Source organism: Cornus florida, unplaced genomic scaffold (genome assembly GCF_030987335.1).
Source record: "Cornus florida cultivar Cherokee Brave unplaced genomic scaffold, ASM3098733v1 CherokeeBrave_3.0.0_Hap2_Chr03, whole genome shotgun sequence".
Taxonomy (NCBI): domain Eukaryota; kingdom Viridiplantae; phylum Streptophyta; class Magnoliopsida; order Cornales; family Cornaceae; genus Cornus; species Cornus florida.
Genome location: NW_026775573.1, coordinates 74,643,567 through 74,651,289, shown reverse-complemented (window position 1 = coordinate 74,651,289; position 7,723 = coordinate 74,643,567). Strand labels below are relative to the sequence as shown.

Here is a 7,723-nt window from a genome sequence, read left to right as displayed (position 1 = left end):
GAATGAACTTCCTTAGGTAAGGCAGTTTGTGGATTAGCAATAGGAGCAAAGCCAGATGATAAAATTTGGTTGAGCCTACGATTCAGGGCTTCTATTTGAGCAGCTAACTCACTAGATTTATTTACCTCATAAAGTTTTTAAACCTTATGCATTCTAGGTGAAGACCTAGACCTAGAAGAAGAAGCGTGTTATACTGAGTTTTCACTTAGGACCTCAAACATTTCCCAAGCGTCAGCTAGACTCTTTCGAAGAAAAGCTTCATTGCTAGAAGCATCGACCATATTTCTATAACAATCAGTAAGACTATCATAGAAGATCTATATTAAGTGCCATTGAGTAATATCATGGTGTGGACATTTTCTCAGAAGATTGTTATATCTCTCCCATGCATCATGGAACTGTTCTCCTGGGATTTAGGAAAATGCCATGATTTCTCTTCTCATTTGCGTGATTTTAGCCACAGTGTAGTACTTCTTCAAGAAATCCTGTTGTAACATGTCCCATGTAGATATGGAATTTGTTGGAAGGGACTGCAACCAAGTTCTTGCTTTTTCCATGAGAGGGAATTGGAAAAGTCACTTTCTGAAGGAATCATTGGTAAGTATTCAACTTGGTAGTGGAACACAATTTTAAAAACACATCCAGATGCTTATAGGGATCCTCTGTTGCATACCCATGGAAGGTAGGAAGCATTTGGATCATAGTAGGTTTAATCTCAAAATGGGTTACATCAACATCCGAAAAAACAAAGCATGAAGGAGAAGTGTATGTGGTAGGAATAAAATGGTCCCTCAATTGTAGTTGTGGAGGGACCGGTGGAACCTGTTCTCCATTCCCATTACCATTATTACCCGGAGTATTACGTTGTTTAGCCATATTATCAGCTGAATGTCTTATCAAATTTAGATGTTTTTTAAGCTTTCTTAATTGTCTAAGAGTTCTCTTTATTTCAGGATCATGCACTAAAGTTGTTGTCCGATTATGGCGAGTTAACATGCACTGGTTCCACTAATCTTAACAGTAGCAAAAATAAAATATTCCAAGCAATAGAAAATAATAAGAACTCATAAAAAAGGTTAAATAAACCGAAACTTTTTCTCCCTTAAGCGTCTTTACCCTTACTGCTAACTTTTACCTGAAAAGAAAACAAAGTAAGGTGAGATATCAGAGAGTCCGAAGACTGGTAAACCCAAATAACTAATTAAAAACTAAAATAAAAACTAATCTCCCCGGCAACGGCGCCAAAAATTTGTTGTTTTTTTACTCGCAATAGAACAATTCCTTGCAAAATAGTGCTATAAAAAAGGATGTCGAATCCACAGGGAGAAGAGATTTATATTTAGTCTTTAACTTTGTTTTATGGTTTACAGGTAACTTGGTTGGAAAGTTTGTTGGTTGTCACGGTTTAACAAACTAGAATTAAAAGCAAAATATCAAATAAAAATAATGTAAATAAATTGAGTGATCAGAGAGAGAGGAATCTTAGGGCGTTGACTTCACCACAACAATATACTACAGTTAATTATACTAACTTTGGGAGTTTAACAATGAGATTTTCCAAAGGAATTGAACTCAATAACATTCGTTCAATTCGGGTTTTAAAGAAAGATGTTTTACAAAATTAGCTAACTATAACCTATCTGTGGTTAGTATGGATTATCTGCCTACCTACTCTAACTACTTTAACTATTTTAACTATATTGCAAACAATCCACCTTTCCTAGGCATAGACTATGAAAAGATTCTTTTGCAAAATACATTGGAACACCATTATATGACCTCTATTCTTATGTCCGGCAGGGCTCCGCCAGATACCGTACAACAGAGTAGGTTGAGAATAGAAAACAGACTATTACATCTAAGATAAGGTAGTAACAGTTTATAATATATTAAAGCATGAAAACCACTTGAGTTATCTTAAGTGCTCATAGTCATATAATCAAGAAAATACATATATTAAAATTAATCATATAGTTAAAACAATCAAACCATAGTATTTAGGTTGGGTTACATCAGTGCCCTAAAAGAGGAATTAGCTACTCGTGATAAGGTTGGATATCATCTGTGTTGAGTTCATCTCCTTCGCCACAGACGGCACTTCTCTTCTCAGGATCTTCACTCTTAAGGTTATAGAAACCCTAAAAGCCACCACACCTTCAGCCTTCTGAAAACACAGACAAAGAGATTGAAATTTTAGACCTCTTCTATCAAGGCTTATGCCTTCTTTTATAGAAGAAAATAATATTTGGTGGGCTTTTAGGTCTTCTGGCTCAACTGGGATGAGATACGGCTGATAAAGAGAGCAATCCCGTACTTTAAATGTGATATGTTATTAAAGGCTTGAGCTTTAGGAACACATGGCTCAAGCTTTAAGGTACAGGCTCGAGCTTTAGTGAATGTTGCTCGATCTTTACATTGACACTTGGCCAATTTTCTTCAACTATTTTACGAAGCGTCTTTTTCTTCAGCACTAAGAATATTTCTGAGACTAGATTCTTTTAACATTGCTCGATCCAAGCTTCTTGGGCTCGAGCACTAGGTACAAGGCTCGAGCATTTGGGACACCAGGCTCGAGCTTTAGGACACTAGACTCGAGCTTCAGTTGTTAGTGCTCGATCCTGGAGATGAGGCATGAGACCTGGGAGCATAGCCTTATAAATAAATCAACTCTTTAATTTCCAACTCCTCATGCTTAAGCTTGAGGGTCAAGGCTCGAGCACCTTTGATTAAGGCTCGAGCACCTTATGGTAAGGCTCGAGCTTCAAGGTACGAGGCTCGAGCTTTTGAGCCTTGTTGACTTTTCTTCTTTCTTTGTTGTGATGCTCAAGTCTCAACACTTGGGATCAAGCTCAAAGGCTTGAATATCTTCAAACTTCACCATTTAAGCTTTCGGCTTTCTCTGAATGACCGGCAACGACTCTGTAAGCTTCAATAACATCATAAAGTCTCGGTTTTAACCATTTCTCTAGGAAAGTACCTACAAACACACATTAAACATAAATTAGTCTAACTATGGATAGAAGTATCACTTTAAGCCCTAACAAATATGTATTTAGGGGCTTGAATATGCATATATTCAGCGCTGATCAATGACCCATCAAACTAGTCACAATTGTAGCACACATCAATCTAGAGAATCATGGAATTTGTAATAATAAGCTATGGAATATCAAATCAAGTAAAGATTGTCTACTTACCTAGAAGCATGAATTAAATTATAGAACAACCCATCAAGTATAATACCTACAAGCATGAATTAAATTGTAGAACAACCCATCAAGTATAAGTATAATCCATCAAATTAATTGATAAACCCATCTAATAAAAACCATGTCTAACCATCACTAGATTCTTAATCAACCACACATAGACATGTAATTAATATAGAAAAAGTAGTGTAAAGATTAATTCCCAAATAATCACACATTAGGGAACATGTAATCACATTGAGAATCAATAGAAAGAATTAATCCGTAGAAATCAAAGGAGAACCCAAGATTCATTAAATTCACAAAGCTAAAACACTAATCATAAGATATTATTCCCCAAAAAGTATGAAAAAGATAGAGGTTTAGATTACAAACTTGGGGCTCATCCAAGGCCATGGAAAACTCTAGCTAGTCATGAAGGAGGTGGATGTGATCTTAGAACCCTCAAGGGCAATTCCCAAACCTAACTTCATTTTCTTCCTCTTCTTCTTTGTTGAATTCTAGAAAGAGAGAGTGTGTAGATTTTGAGATGTGTTCTTGGAGCCTCCACTCCTCTCTTTTCTTCTAACCCTAATCTCTAACTTTTCTAGAGAGGGAAAATAAAATTACAATGAAATAAATTGAAGACAAAAAGATTCCTCTACAAAATGGTTCAATTCCCCCTTTACAAAAGGTCCTTAGAGTAGGCACCAAGTTAGAAATATAGCCTATGATATAAGGAAATTCACAGCTACACAAGTTAGGTAGAAATTGATATGCTCGGGATTGACCCTATTCTGTTACAGGGGCATTTCGGGTATTTCACAATGAGTTTTTTTCATTTTTCCTCGAGAGTCACGTGGAAAACTTGATTTTGAGGGGTTTTTTTTTTTTTTTTTTGTGTTTTTCTAGAAAACATCATCTTGGCCCACAAAAATCCATTTTTTTCCAGAAAATCCTTGCTGCCAGGTTTTGCAAATTTTTAGTACAAATGTAGTTGGTACTATTCATCGACTTTTTTTTGAAAATCGTCACGACAAATCCGAAACTTCCAGAGGTCTTGTGGGTGCATTTTAAGATTGTATTTTTAATTTAGGCAATTTAAAAACCTCCTGAAGCCCTATTTCCAAAACTTGGGTAGTAGTTCAGATTAGTTTTTTGCTCTTGACCGGATTTTCTTGGGGGCATTCTGGGCATTTTACAATGCATTTGTTTTTGTTTCCATTCGCACTTGGGGTAGGAAAATTGATTTTAGGGGGGGTTTCTTCTTTGAGTTTTTCCAAAAAAGTCCGTTTCGATGCCCTTTTTACTCTCAGTTGCAGCAGTGGTGGGTTCTCCTCGTCGGGCCGCCACGATATCATTTTTGTTTTTGACCTTTCTCCCCCGTCCGGACTCCAAATTGAGTAAAAAAATTTTTGAAATTGATTAATTTGTCATTGTCTTTTCAACGGTGTGCTCGATAGCACCTGAATCCACTTTTTATAAAATGACCATTTTGCCCCTAGGTTCTTTTTGTTCGTTTTTGAAACGACACTTCTGCATTCGTTTCCTTTGGGTTATGTGACCTCATTGAGGGTCACATTGGTGTCTTAAAGATGCATTGTATCTCTAGAGACCATTGTTTCACCTTTTGCGTCCGCATTTTGGATCCATTATCGAGTCATCTTTTGGTCATCACTAACGCACCGAGTTTACAAAACTTAGGCCGTCACACTCTCTGTCTCTTTCTAGAAGCTATTACAAGGATAATTCTCACACTAAGGTAAATAGATGAAATAAATGAAGCTCTAGTCTCTGAACTGATATGAGAGAGAAAATGAGAGGTAAAAGCTCAGATCTGAATTTCAGGCTCTTTGAATGCTCTTGAATGATCACCTTGACTATTCTCACTTGTGTGTACTTTTTCTTTGAGCTCCAACCTTATCTATTTGTAGATATTTCGAATTCAATATAGCTGTTGTTGGTAGTTGAGAGCATTAAATGAGGATATAGCCGTTACAAATTTGAATCTGCAGACCTGCGACTAAACCAGTCGACATGTAGAATAAACCGGTCGACGTGTGCTGTAAATAGGTCTACGTGTGCTGCAAACCGGTCGACATGTTCTTCAAGATTCGGTTGATGTGTACGCTGAACCAGTCGATGTGTACTGAGCTTAATTTGGACATTCGCTACTACCTAGATACCAGTCAACATGTGTGTCAAATCGGTCGACATGTGTGAGCTTCAACTTGGAATTTTGTCACTGCCTAGATACCGGTCGACATATGCTGCTTGACTTTTGAGTTTTAGGCTATTTTCTTTTGAAGATGATCAAGAGCAAATATTTACTCTTTGAATTTCATTTGGAATACTTTGACTGTACATTTATAGTGAGATGATCATATAGAAGAGCATATGCAACCTCTTGATGCTTTGGGAGACAACATGATGACTTGAAGTCCGTTCCACTCTTTCTAAATCAAGATCTCCATTTCCTTGCGTTAAAACTCATTTAAACCATTAGAAAAACACATCATTATTGATTTGTTATCATCAAAATCAAAGGATTAGGGATTTCGATCAACAATCTCCCCCTTTTTGATGATGACAAATCAATTATGTGATCTAAAGAAAATAGAGTTATATAAAGATACTCCCCTTGTCATTTTGCCCATAGAAGATAGTAATTGACATGCTTTGAAGAGTTGAAATTTTAAGTATTTGTGACAGAATGTTTTTGTAGGGACATATTCAATTTTGGAGATGTTATCTCCCCCTGTTTACGTGTTTCAAGAAATTTTACGACATTGAGACTTTGTGAAGTAAAAAGATAGTTAATTTTCATATAATGTTTTTCATGAAGATCATAAATGACTAATTATAACTAGCATGCAATATTTCAAGCATTTATCTAAACCAACTATCCATGACTTACTGAGATCAATTGCATAAATCATCATAAAACCATTTTACAAATATTATAGCAAACAACCATAAAGGTCACAGCAAAATGTCATAAAGGTCACAGCAAAATGTCATAGATAAGCTTTTAACAAAAAGTCACAGCAGTATTAAGTTAAAATATCCCTAAAATAAAATTCAAATGTTTTCCCAAGTCCTAGAAAATCACCCTAGATCACATCTTCTCCCCCTTTGTCACATCAAAAAAAGAGGGGAGGGTCAAACAACTAGAGAGTAGGCTGAGCGAGATTGGTGCGCAATTCTTGAAGATCATCTTTCATGCTCCGTAACTCTTCTCGTAGCATTATTACTTCCTCTTGAGTTTGACGAGAGACAACCAATTGCTGAAGAAGTAGGTTGCGAATAGATTGGTCTACGGATGAGCCAGCCTGCCCGGTGTCAAGAGAAATCTCAATGTCGGTATTAGCTGGAGAGATATCATGGATTGGAGGTTGTTCATTGACACTTTGGTTGCCCCCGTGTTCTTCCGCATCCAAGTCTTCAGATTTGCTTTCGGTTTGTGCACCATCCACAAGTTTGGGATCAAACCAATTCCCATCAACATCTCTTCTTAATCTCATTCACAGAAGTGCCGACTTGTCAAAGCGATGTTGAGATAGAAACTTCATTTTAGGTCGTCCAACGAATGATACCCCTTTGGCTTGAAAAATCTTAGTAAGAGGCATAGCGTAGTAAAGATGACAATTTTCGCGATTGATACAATCCATCATATGATGGTATATTAAATGAGGCACATCAATTCTGCGACCCTTAAGCACACACCAAGTCAAAAGAGCTTCCATGTAAGAAACGTCGGAATTACCGCCGGATTTGGGAATGATGGAATGGACAATGACTCGATAGATAAGGCGAGCTTCAATAGTAAGATCACCGGATTTGATGTCATCAATTTTCTCGATAGTTTTGTCGTGACAAATATCACGAACAGTGGTGAGAGGATCAAAATTATCACTCTCATACCAAGAATGGGTTTCATAGTGACGGAGACCACCCTCAGGAAGGTTTAGGAGCACTCTTAGATCACTTTTGCGAAGGGAGATTTCAACACCCTAGACATATGACTGAAGGGAGTGAGTTGCATTAATTTTCTTGAGATGGGTGTAAAAGAGGCGAACTAACTTAGGATAAAATGGAATCTCCATGGAGACAAAATCAGCTAAGCCTACGGCTTCAAAAAGATTATAGGTATTTAGATTGTTGTTAATACAATCAGTGTTTTTGAGAGTTTTTACATAAGCTACCTTCTTTTGAAGTAAAATGGTTTCAAATCGTGCCCTGTATTCAGGAGATTGAAAGAACATTAGGTTACGAGGAGGAGGAGGAACAGAGGCACTAGCTTCATGATCATGTAGGGCTTTGCTTCTTTTCTCTTTGTTATGAGTGGAACGGGGTGGGTTTCTCCTAGGACTCATTGATGATGATGGTTTGAGTCAGGAAAGGCAAAGATAATAGGTTAATATATGGAGCCAATAATGATGAAGAGGAATATAATAGCAAAACCCTAAACTGAACCAAGAAGAATCGATGCTGGGAGAACACAATAATTTTTAATGAATCATATTTATCATGAA

General features: G+C 36.9%; 1 non-coding gene across 1 annotated transcript; it reads left to right on the top strand.

Annotated features, from left to right (window-relative positions):
* Positions 1-339: 339 nt before the first annotated feature.
* On the top strand, positions 340-445 carry LOC132302073 (small nucleolar RNA R71). Its single transcript, XR_009480723.1, has one exon. It is a non-coding gene; the product is annotated as a small nucleolar RNA R71 (small nucleolar RNA).
* Positions 446-7,723: the final 7,278 nt, after the last annotated feature.